General features: G+C 47.2%; 1 pseudogene; it reads left to right on the top strand.

Annotated features, from left to right (window-relative positions):
- Positions 1-7,050: 7,050 nt before the first annotated feature.
- LOC149326874 (uncharacterized) lies at positions 7,051-10,656 on the top strand (annotated as a pseudogene).
- The last annotated feature ends 2,173 nt before the right edge of the window (positions 10,657-12,829 follow it).

The following is a 12,829-nucleotide window of genomic DNA, read 5'->3' as shown; positions in this document are numbered from 1 at the left end:
AGGATTGCTTTAGTTTTGTTATTACTCTCAAGATTAACCTTTTTGGGTTTTTAGTAAAATCTCACCGGTCAATGGTTGCTACAATTCAAATTATAGCGATCTCACAGCAGCCACCAACATTTTTCACATTTATGGTGGATGATTAATAGTATATTGTCAGCATTTGTAACAAAATCAACACATAACATCATGAGGGGTTCTTTCGTCTGCGAAATTTATATGAATAAACTGTTCCTTGCAGCGGTAGTTCTCCCAATAATTTATTCTGGAAACCGTGCCAATGTTTCTCCAAGATGCTGTGTAGTCATGAAATGTGATAATAATCAGCAATTATATCTTTGAAGCTTTTTAGAAAAGAAAGGGCATAGGGCATCTGAGCCTTGTTCCTATTTACGCAGAAAGGTTGCTCTCACAATGCAACCAGATATGTATCAAAATTTTTTGCAAGGAGCGAGACAGCTTTGAAAATGTCTGAAGCAACACCGCCGCAAACATTTTCAGTTTCTCAAAATAATCAACGCATGTCCGTTGCTTGAACTGTGACCTATCTGAGGTTCAAACAACCTTCCTGCTACCTTACCGTAAATTTTTGTCCACACAGGTATATTACTGAAAGGCAGGGCTGCGCATAAAATATTTGGTTGTGAGACGATGAAGTAAATGAGTAAAAAATGTAGCAGAGTTCCTGGCCGCCATAAGAAAGGTAACGAATGATCTGTAGGGTTCCACAGTTAGAAAGAATTGTTCATGTTCAGGCTGGTTATTTCAGACATTCGAGCAAATATTCCGCTTACAAAAATATTTACCATCTCATGCAATATCCAAAAGAATTCTTTACATCAAATCGCAAAAGAAGAGTAGCACAGTTTCGTACGCATGGATTTACAACTCCTACTTATCCGTGTCGTTTCAGGTTTTCAAAGCACTTCCGCATGGAATGTGAACATTTGGCAAGGAATAGTGTGAATGACGACGATGCAACACCACGGAGTCTCTACGATGTTTTTGCAGTGTAATAATATTACGGCCGACGTCCTAGAGTCACTTTCAAAGCGAATACTACAGCTGCCAATAACATAAAGCACGAGTAACTGATTAAAAACGCAGAGAGTTTAAACACTTGTGAAGTGAAGTCTTCTTTTTCACCTTCGTGACCACAGCCGTCTTGTGACCTTTTGTTAAAAGGATCTAGTCCTGTCTCGAGCAATCTCCTGAGGAGAATGTTGTATGGTGCTCCAAAGTGGGAATCCTTTCTGACAGGAGTAGTTGTGAAAGCGAGGTTTAAGGCCTCCTTCGACTCAAAGTAGTCTCTTCGGGTCTCCTGGGCATAGCAGCCCTGGAGATTGCAAAGAAAACAGGCGAATCCGGGCCTGCTAGCGCATTCGAGGCATTCGTTTTGGTACTCGCAGACGAGACGGGTTTCCCTCGGTTTGCGCAGGAAAGCATCTCTCAACTTTGCCAGAAGTGTTTGATTTCTGACTGCTAAGCTGCCGTCAAGAGCTGAATGCAAGCAACCATCGCTCACTACACACGGATAAAGTTTCCCTTTGTCCAGTACTTTTTCCAGCTCTTCCAGCGTGTCGACGGGGTTTGGCGGGACCGTCACAGTTAGTCTCGATGCCAATTCACTCCGGTAGTACACTGATAATGGCATTACGCCGAACGTCCAGGCACTTAGCGTGATCAAACGTCCGAGTGTGTAGCGTTTCCTGCTGTTTTCGCTCATGCCTATTTCAATGGGCGCGGATGAAGCGAGAAAAGTCGCACTCGGGAACATCCCCGTATCGAGAAATGACCCCGATCGGAAAGCGCGGAACAGCAAGTAATAAGTAAGGATCAGCGTCGGTCATAAAGCAAGCATGGAGACAACCAGGATGGAAAACGCCACTTCTCAGTGCTTCAAAACCTCAAAAAATGATATGTAGAAGTCGCCAATCTCTCTCCCCACATAAAATGTTTCATACCTGTACTCCAGAGGATGCGAAAGCAGAAAATAGTCGTATGTTTCGTCGTCCGCTTTGATCTGTGTCAGGTATGCGTCCGAGCTGCCACTGAGCACAGCACGAACCGCTTCATATCGGTCCTTGTGTGTCACGAGCTGGAACGTGGCATTTAGGGCGAGAAGTGCGTCCTGAATTCCCCTAAAGAAGCGACGATTGCAGCTTACGGTCCCTAAATTCTTTTGAGTTCTCTCAGGCGTGCAAGCCAGAACAATGGGATGCAGTCTGAGAGCATTAGCGAGATTCTTTTTGCGGCTGCTGCCCCAGAACGCCATCTTACGAGATAATATAACCGATCCCTAGAAGGAAACACAAATTTTCTTTGTCTCTAGCTTCCCCGGAGCCAGAGAATTCTTCTCAGCTCTTGACAATGTGGTGCTTTGTATCGCTGCGTTTTTTGATATGGACGTGCTCTGGTTCGCAGTTACGACAATCCACTCGGTCATTGTAGCCCACCAAGGAGGATTCACTTTGTTCTGAGGACAAAGATTGTGTTTTGTTTTATCACGAAGTAGCCCTACCATTGTTTTGAGGTTTTCACCGTTGTTCCGCCTGAGCATGCAGTAGAAATATCTGCTCGAAATAGTCCACAACGAGCACGCTTTTCGAATGGTGCGCAGAACCTGGGTGTTCCATACTTTGCTGATGGTCTGAGCTGGCCAGAAATGCCAAGCATTCCATACAGTGCTCTTGGGCATGTGAAATCTCTGAAGCACTTGTCTGCAAGGGCAGCTAGGACTGCGAAAGTACGCCAGAAAAGATGAACTCGGCAAAAAAAATTGTCAGGAGTGCGGCCGCAGCACCCATATTTCTCCGCACCATTTCCATATACGGGAACACAACCCTACTGCTTTATTCCAAACGAATCATTCGAGAGAAAACAGCGTCAGTTTCAGTAATTTGAACCGACGGCCACATTGCACTGGAGTCTGAAGTAGTCCCGACTATATATTCCTAGATTATAGAAAATATTCGCAAATAAATGGCGCTGGAATGGAACAAGTTATGTTGGAATATGGCCGTAGACTAACAGAAACAAATTCAAAGTGAGAGCATGATAAAGAACAAACCTAGGACGTTTTTATTCTTCAGCCGTGGTTCTGGACCGCATGCCATAAAACAGTGCCACAACTTTTTTTCTGCAAACTGGAGCGCCCACAGGTTTTACGGAAGATAGCTTATTTTCTGTGGAAATGGTGGTTTTATATGACTAATAAAAATGTGGATCTGTTTACTTTTTTTAAACTGCTGGTAGTGCAGCGCAAAATTATTTAACCTGGTTTCGACAGCCCAGAATAATGAAACTTGCACTCGGCCATGCAAGTGAAGCTTGCCTGGATGCGAAAGTATAGCGCGGTTGTGTCTCGTAGTCCAATAACATCGCCGGGAACTTGTCGACGCAGAACAAAAACAGCAGAGAAACTTCTATGAACTGTTCATCCCTCCCTTTATAAGGCTAGCTAGTCAGTGTCGAACCTCCTGCACTGCACTTTTACTGAGCCGCTTCATGTATCTCTGTCTCTGCCAGCCCATCTCACCAGCCGCGATTTTCTACAGTGTTGTACAACTGATGCCAGAGCACGGAAATCCGCGCGTTAAAATAATAACCACCAAAAAAGAAACATTTTCTGACATATTTCATGTTTTAAATCTACGTGGAAACCGTGAGAGAAGTCTTTGTCATAGTTACCGGCAGCGCGTCAAGCAACTGAATATAAAATCAAAGTATATAACAGTATAAATACAAGATACTTCGATTGTAGCATGCGGTAGAGAGATCAGAATTAGTTCACTACGCTTCTACTGTCCGATGGTGAGGTAAACACTTGCAACAACGTGACATATACCTGCCCACTTATCTCGGAATATATACTTTCAACATAGGCCGATGCGGTCTTTGGCCTACAGGACACTCAGTGTTACATTTCACAATGGGCAGCAGTTGTACCGCGCATTTCATGCAGCATACATCTGGTCCAATAATTCATAACTCATTTCCATGGTTGCTATGTTGCCTTTGGAGGTGCACAACAACCTGATCCATAATTGATGACACGCTGGCCGGCACTCCAAAGCACTTGAAAATTTTATCGACCTATTTCAAGGCATCGCAGAGCGGCCGAAACAGGAGAATGACATACGGCGGTATTATTCGCGGCTGGTACACACCAAACACTAACCTACTGAAAAGGTGCCTAGATGAGCATAAGATCGCTTATCCTCTAGTGCGATCCCTTTCGAAATTCATTTTACTCCATCAAGAAGGCATAAATAATTTTGGACGCCTAGAGAAAATTTTTATGGGCACAGTGGGAATGTTAGTTCCTTGAACGAATTCACACGGGGTGCTGAGGAAATGCTTTTCAGGTACACCGGTTGGTTTTAAAAAACAATAAAGGTCTTCTTGAGGTAGTTATGGAAACTTTTTGCACTTACTTAGGCATGTATATTACCGGTAATATTATCACAGTTCGTCAGAACAAGGACTTGAAAAATTACAGACCAATAAGCTTACTGTCTGTTCCTAAAATGTATTTACAAAAGTAATCGCTAATAGAATCAAGACAACATTAAACTTCAATCAACTAGAAGATCAGGCAGGCTTTCTTACAGGATACTCAACAATATATTCGCACTATCAATCGGGCGATAGTGAAATTGGCAGAATATCACCAACCCCTATGTGTAGCCTTCACTGTTTATGAGAAAGCATTTATTCGAAACCTCAGCAGTCGTGCAGGAATTATAGAATCAGTGTGTAGAAGAGTCTTATGTGAAAATACTGGAAGACATCTGTAACCACTTCACAGCTACCATAGCCCTCCATAATGTCAGCAATAAGATTCCGATAAGGAAGGGCGTCCGGCAGGGAGAGCTGATCTCGCCATGGCTATTCACCACCTGTTTACAGGAAGTGTTCGGAGGCTTGGATTGGGAGCACTTGGGGATTTGAGTTCACGAAGAATATCTTTGTAATCTGCGACTCACTGAGGGCATTGCTTTCCAAAATCACTCAGAATATTGATGTTCAGCAGTCCCGGATGAGAACTGCAGTTTACAGTTTCTCGCGAGGCATATAAACTAGTAAGGAAATTACGGCTACTTAAAGCAGGTACTGACCACTGATCCATATCATCATAGGGCAATCATCAGAAGAACAAGAATAGAGTGCAGTGCACATGGAACATTCTCTCAGCTATCAATGGTTGTTTGCGATTAGGTGAGCAGGATAGTAGGCTTTTTTGTTTGATTAGTTTCCTTGTTCGCGTGTTGATGACCCTCGTATGTGTCCTCGCACGTGACGTTAGGGAGATATGTCGTAACCTAAAAACTACCATGAATATTTATTGCGCTGGGCTACAAGCCTCTAAATAAACAAGGAACCTAATAGTAATAGTCAAATTGTAACTCTCCAACGCCAGTTAACCAGCCTGCTAGTTACTAAGCTCTTAGTAGCATTCTGAATTTCTGATGTATTTCACTGTTGACAACCTGCGCCGAAAAAACGCTCCTCTAATTAAAAAGCATGCTTTAATAATTGCTGGCACTCTTAGTTTGTCGTGGTGGTGAAAAACGTTTATTTTTAGCAAGGGTGACTGTGACCGCTCCTCTTGAGCCCAGTCCAGGACTCCAATATTTTCCGATAGGAGGTATTCCGAGGCCTGGATTGGGAACAGCTGGGGATAAGAATTAACGAAGAATGTCTTAGTTATCTGGGCTTTGCTCAAGACATTGTCTTGCTAAGTCACTCAGGAGATGAACTGCAAAGCATGATCAATGAGTCAAACAGGCCGAGCAGAATGGTGGGTCAAAAAATTAACATGCAGAAAACCAAAGTAAAGTCCAAGAGTCTCGCAAGGAAACAGCAGTTCGCAGTTCTTAGCAATCTGCTGGAAGTGGCAAAGTAATATGTCTACTTAGAGCAGGTAGTGACCGCTGATTCGGATCATGAGGGAGAAATAACTATATTAAGAATGGGCTACCCCTCAATGGAAAAAAGGATGTGCTAAAAATGCATTTTGATCATATTGGATTAATTTCATATTATTTCGCATTTTTTGTCCCTATGCTAAAACTGAAATAAGAATGCTTTCTAAGTATACTAAGAATAATATTTTGAACGTGAAAAAATGCATTTTTGCCTGCTTCGTATGTGTATAATCCATCAAATATATAAAAATATATTACCTGCATTGGATTACATTAGAAATAGACTAAAAATACATTTACACATTAAAATTATTCACTCCGGCTTAAAAAAAACGTCAACTAGTCGGCTCCACAGAATGACGCGGGTAAGTGCTGTCAACCGCAAAACAAAGTAACGACCCCGGTATATGCGATCAGCATAAGAAGCCTATCCTAGAGAAGACGTTTTGTCCTTCTCTTTTTTCATTTCTTTTTCTCTTTTTTAGTTGCACTGTTTATCCAATTTTTGAAATGTATCTCCACATAGCAAATGCCGACGAAAGTGATGCCGCAAACAAGAAGTGCTCAGACAAGTTCCCTAGTTGGCTTGCCTTATATATATATATATATATATATATATATATATATATATATATATATATATATATATATATAGCGAAGTATACGCTTCGTTAAAGGAAACATATTTATTCAACTCGACGTTTCGATCGGAAGATCGGTCTTCCGATCGAAACGTCGAGTTGAATAAATATGTTTCCTTTAACGAAGCGTATACTTCGCTATATATTCTTATAAGCAGTCTAGGACTTCACGCTTTCGCAACCCATATATATATATATATAAGAAGGGGGTAAAGATCGGATGGATCCGGTAGAACATAAACGTAATTCGGTTGACACACGGTAGAAAAACAACTTTATTCTAACGTTTCGACCAGGGTCTGGCCTTCTTCACTCTGACGAAGGCCAGACCCTGGTCGAAACGTTAGAATAAAGTTGTTTTTCTACCGTGTGTCAACCGAATTACGTTAATATCTATATACATATATATATATATTGTGGGGATACACATGAATCCCCTGCCCCATTGTAACGGCCGCGCGTAATTATCACGCGATGCTATGCGCGCGCCGTTCGGGAGGTTTTGCGAGGGAGGGCACTCCCGCCACCCCCGCTTCCTTACGCTCCTCGCCGCGACGCCACCGCGGAGACTTTCCCTCTTTCCCCTCTTACAACGGAGAGACCTCCTCTCCACAGCCCGGGAGAAGGCGCGATTCTCCCGAGGCTCGCTCGTCTTCTGGCGGGAGCCGTGCACAAGCACGGATCAGAGATCTGCCACGGAGACCGCTGCCCTTATCGCCCGGCCACCGTGTGTGACTTGACCGCCGCGGGCCGTGAGCGAGGAACCACGCGAGGTGAGCGGAACCCTCTTCCCCCACATTTTTGCGTGCGTTCTTTCCTTTGTGTTTTTCACCCCCGTACGCGAGCGGAGCCCTCTCAATCGTTACGGCGGTTGTATTATTGCTGCTGCACTGTATTGCTCGGGAGCAATAAACGCTCCTCCGAGTAGCATACTCGTGTTTGTCCCCTTTGGCCCGAACCCGCCGTGGTTGCGACATAGCGCACCGCGGGTTGGGGGTCACAGCTCTGACTGCTAGGGCTGGCACGCTGGTGCTAGAGAGCGACAACTGCTTCTAGTCCTTTGTGCGTTACTACAAGAATAACCCCCATATTCTTGGCGCCCAACGTTGAGCAAGAGGTGTGACAAACCGAGTGTCTGTGTGACCGACTGCCGACATACAGACTAGCCATGGCGGCGAGCGGGATTGACATCCAGTCCCTGCTGTGGTTGTCCAGTACGGCTTCTCAGCAGCAACATCCTGGTCACGGCACTCACTTGGCTGAGACGCCTAGGCAAACCGTCCGGACGCCTAGCCCGATGGGCGCTACTCCTCCAGCGTTACGAATTTACCGTGCGCTACAGGAGGGGCAAGAACAACGTGGTGGCGGACGTACTTTCGCGCGCGCCCGTTGACGGCTTGGGAAGTAACAACACTGCCCACTCCGCCGCGCCCGACAGCCAGAGCAGCGCGACTACCGCGCAGCTCACACAACGCCCCGAGGGAAGGGACACCCCGGCTTTCCGGGCGAAAGCGTGAACCACTTGGAAGCCGTCAGTTCCGTGGTGAGCGTTTTCAGCAGAAGGGAGCTATTGGAGGAACAGCGGGAGGATCCATTTTGTCGAAAAGTGTTCGACGGGCTCAGGGAGCCGGGCGGCGCGGCCGCGGCGCACATGGAGGCAACTGGTATTGTTGTCCGTGCGGGGCGCTCGAACACAGCTGGTAATGCTGTGAGCGCGATGGATTCCTATCTGCTCGACTCCGATGGCATCCTGCTGAGATATATCCCCTCCGAGAAGGATACACACGAGTCCTTCAAGGTGATGATTTCACGCACGTTGAGAGGAGCACTTTTACGCTACTTTCATGACACGTGCATCGCTGGGCATGCGAGTGGCCCTAAGACTTACCTCAAGTTGTGCCGCCTCGCTACCTGGCCTGGCATGAAGCGGGATGCGATACGCTACGCCCGCTCGTGCGACGTGTGCCAGAGGGAACGAGTGGCCTGTGGAGAACACCCTCCCCCGCCAGCAGGCAGCTGCACCGAGACGCAAGGCTCGACAACAGAGCCCGGAGCCTCGTTACAACTTGCGCCCACGGCAGAAACAACTCTGACCAACGCGCAGGGAGTAATTTCTCCTGCTTAATATGGACGGAACACCTCTTCCATATTTCGCGCCATGGCTTCCGGAGCAAGCACACGCTTTCTCGTCGGAAAAGACCGAGAGGGGTTAGACTAGCTCAAAAAAAAAGAAAGTGTAAATCTGGAAAGTAACTAGAAAGAAAAGACAGCCTTGCAGCCGCAGGCCAGCCTTCACAGCATGCCCGGAGGAGAGCCAGCGGACGCCGCAACGACCGTTGCTTCTTCGAACACCGAGAACCAGGCCGTTTGGAGGGCGGCCGCATTCCAAAACCAAGAGCCCGCTGTCACCACGGAGCAACCGTGCAGAAAAACAACTTGCGGTAGGCCGCGGGATGAGCGAGCGAGAATTCGGAAAGACAAGGGCCTGTGTCTACCATGGCGAAAACTGCAGCAGAGAAGCCGCCTTGGAGTTCCCCGCGGCAGCGGCTTCGCCCACGAGAGAAGCTTGGTACCCCGCTGGGCCCCCCTCGCAAGCATTCCGCGGCAGAGGGAAAATGGGTTGGCGTGCCATTGCCACCCCCGCCGAGAGGCGAGAGGAAAAAAGGGCGAGCCAAAGCGAGCGGTTCAACCAGCTGAGTGGAAGCCTGCCGTACGCTGTGCAACGGGACGACACGGTTCGTAATTGCCCTGAGCCTGCCTGCCGCCCGCGCGTCCCGGCAAAGCCGCCCTTGCCGAATCACGGGACCTGCGGTCATCGACCCCCTTCAACCCTGGGCTCCACGGTCGTCCATGGCGGTCGTCTACACTGCTTTCCTGCCCTGGCGTCCACGGCCTTCGACGACGGCACTGCTGGCTGTGAGCTGAATCTTTTCTTTATTGGTTGTTAAAGTTAAACGACGTTTCACCGGCCCCACTCGGTATACCGTTTTGTGTAAACGAGACCACTTCTCGGCCGCAGGGCAGTTTTAAGGAGGGAGGGGATGTGGGGATACACATGAAACCCCTGCCCCATTGTAACGGCCGCGCGTAATTATCACGCGATGCTATGCGCGCGCCGTTCGGGAGGTTTTGCGAGGGAGGGCACTCTCGCCACCTCCGCTTCCTTACGCTCCTCGCCGCGACGCCACCGCGAAGACTTTCTCTCTTTCCCCTCTTACAACGGAGAGACCTCCTCTCTACAGCCCGGGAGAAGGCGCGATTCTCCCGATGCTCGCTCGTCTTCTGGCGGGAGCCGTGCACACGCACGAATCAGAGATCTGCCACGGAGACCGCTGCCCTTATCGCCCGGCCATCGCGTGTGACTTGACCGCTGCGGGCCGTGAGCGAGGAACCACGCGAGGTGAGCGGAACCCTCTTCCCCCACATTTTTGCGTGCGTTCTTTCTTTTGTGTTTTGCACCCCCGTACGCGAGCGGAGCCCTCTCCATCGTTACGGCGGTTGTATTGTTGCTGCTGCACTGTATTGCTCGGGAGCAATAAACGCTCCTCCGAGTAGCATACTCGTGTTTGTCCCCTCTGGCCCGAACCCGCCGTGGTTGCGACATACTGCACCGCGAGTTGGGGGTCACAGCTCTGACTGCTAGGGCTGGCACGCTGGTGCTAGAGAGCGACAACTGCTTCTAGCCCTTTGAGTGTTACTACAAGAATAATCCCCACAATATATATAGCACAATAAGATAAACGTACTTGGTTGCTAGTTTAAAAAGATGCGAAATTGAGAAACGCTTCGTTTATTGGGAGTCGACGTTTCGGACAGAGCCTGTCCTTTTTCAACACAGGCTCTGTCCGAAACGTCGACTCCCAATAAACGAAGCGTTTCTCAATTTCACACACACACACACACACACACACACACACACACACACACACACACACACACACACACACACACACACACACACACACATATATATATATATATATATAGTTGCAGCAGGTCGTGTCGTTCAATGGGCCAGGAAGACTTGTAGAAGAATTATACAGTCCAATGGGTTTGCTTCTAAACTATTTTGCGCAGCTCCCTAGCACATCTAGCAGTCAAAAGCTTGGCAGGATTGAGAACTCGAAGCCATTTATGGTTCGAGAGATTATGGTCTTTTAGGATGCATAACTAAACGCGCTGCCAGCCCCGTAAGCAAACCCCTTTGGCTGTACACTTTTGACGGGGGCTGTACCTGTCTCGCATATCGTGGTGGACACCTGAACCTCGCCGTAAGGGAAGGGAGGAAGATGGAAGTGAACGAAGACACCGTATTCACTAGACGAGAATTCGTTCATTCCAAACCATGGAAGTGAATGTTATGTGTCAAAGCAAAGCAATAACGAAAAAAAGCCTGACATCGCGGTGTGGTTAGCGGGCTTGTCTCGCACTCCGGAGACCCTGGTTCGATTCTCCAGCACCTCCGATTTCCTACTTGATTGTATGTATTTGTTTTACTTGGAGCATCACTATCCCACCTCTTTAATTGGTGGCATGGTTACTAGCCAAAGCACAATTGGCCCCGTTTGCAATTCGCGGACTGTGACATCACGACCATTTCGACCAATTGAAAAGCATGACATCTGTGCCAGGAACTCCTGGTTACAACGATGAGGCATTAAAGGCTTCAGCCTTAATGTGTTTAAGTAGACAGCCCATTTGTGAGATTGTAACTCTTCTTTGGACGAATTAACTGCGCATTTACGAAAGCACAATTTTAATACATTGCCAACATCCGAATGAGGTTTCGTGAAACACGATTTCGAGCAATACACTCTTCTGCGGCAGCTAGAAATGTGCTGCAAATACGTTTAAAAGGAATGCCCGTTTGTTAGCATTGAAGTCTACTTCGGGTGAATTAGATTCATATTTAAGAAAGCCTACTTTTTAATACAGTGACAAGATGCTAAAACTTCAATCATCTTTTTTTAACGCATTTGAAAGTGAAGCAAGCTTTAAGTGAGGTATGTTTGGCAAATTTTAGGAATATATTTTAGGAACCTATTTCCTACCTATGTTTAGTGCATTCATGAATACAAAATTTGTTTAAAGTACAATTTAAATATCCCACCGCATATTCCACGCGTATTGGTTTTCGCTAAAGGGTGGAGCGCATATGGAAACTTCACTCAGATCATGAATGGTAGTTTTCGAGTATCCCTCAAGACAAAGGTATACAACAGCTGTATCTGATAGGTACCCACATAAGGGGCAGAAATGATTAGGCTAACGAAAAGGGTTCAGGTCAAGTAAAGGACAAAGCAACGAGCTATATAAAGAAAAATGACACGTGTAACTTTAAGAGGCAGAGTGGATCAGCGAACAAACGCGGGTTCATTTCATTCTAGCCGAAAGCAAGGGGGAGAAATGGGCTTGGGCACAGCATGTATTATGAAGACAAGACAACCGGTGGTCGATAAGGGCAGCCGAGTGGATTCCAATAAAGGGTAAGCGTAGCTGGCGGCGGCAGAAAGCTGGGTAGATGAAATTAATTTTGCGGGATAAGGTGCCCGCAGTTTGCAAATGTCAGGGTTATATGGAGACACATGATAGAGGCCTTTGACTTGCAGGTGGCGTAGTCAGGCTGATGGTGATGATGATGACGATGATCGTGATGAATGTACATTTCTGCGTCCTCTGCGCTCGTTGCAGCTTTTCTTGAACCAGCTGGAGTCTGGGAGCCTTTGAACAAGAGCCGAAGTGATATTATGCAAAAATGTATAACAATGGACACAATGCATTGCAACCTAACTAGAGTATATATCAAAGTAGCACTGTATCGTAAGACATTTCACAACCCCACCGGGATGAAGGAACAATCAAACCAGGGTGAAGACGTCATCTGAGACAACCGGCGGCATAATGTGGGAGGATAAGTCCGCTCAGGACAGCGTCACTGAACGCTACCGACACAGTTACCTGGCAGCGACGAGAAGCCGACTGGTATTATCCACTACGATGCAGCAGTAGCGACAGCAGCTTAGGGCATCCGCCATGCCGGACCACTGGTCACCACTGCGCACACTGCCACTTCCGGTGCGCACAGATGTCACTTCCCACACCGATGGTAAAGACCATCATTGTGGTTATGCCTGAGAGCACGAGCCGCCACAAGTAGCGACCGCCGCGGCCGCACATGGTTGCAATGCCCGGAACCGCCATCCGCACGGTCCGAGAAGCTCCTTGAGGGAGTACTGAAACCCACAAAACGAAAGCCCT

Source organism: Amblyomma mixtum, chromosome 10, assembly GCF_055824585.1.
Source record: "Amblyomma mixtum isolate Tamu chromosome 10, ASM5582458v1, whole genome shotgun sequence".
In the NCBI taxonomy this organism is placed as follows: domain Eukaryota; kingdom Metazoa; phylum Arthropoda; class Arachnida; order Ixodida; family Ixodidae; genus Amblyomma; species Amblyomma mixtum.
Note: the sequence above shows the minus strand (reverse complement) of the source record. Positions and strands in the feature narration are given on the sequence as shown.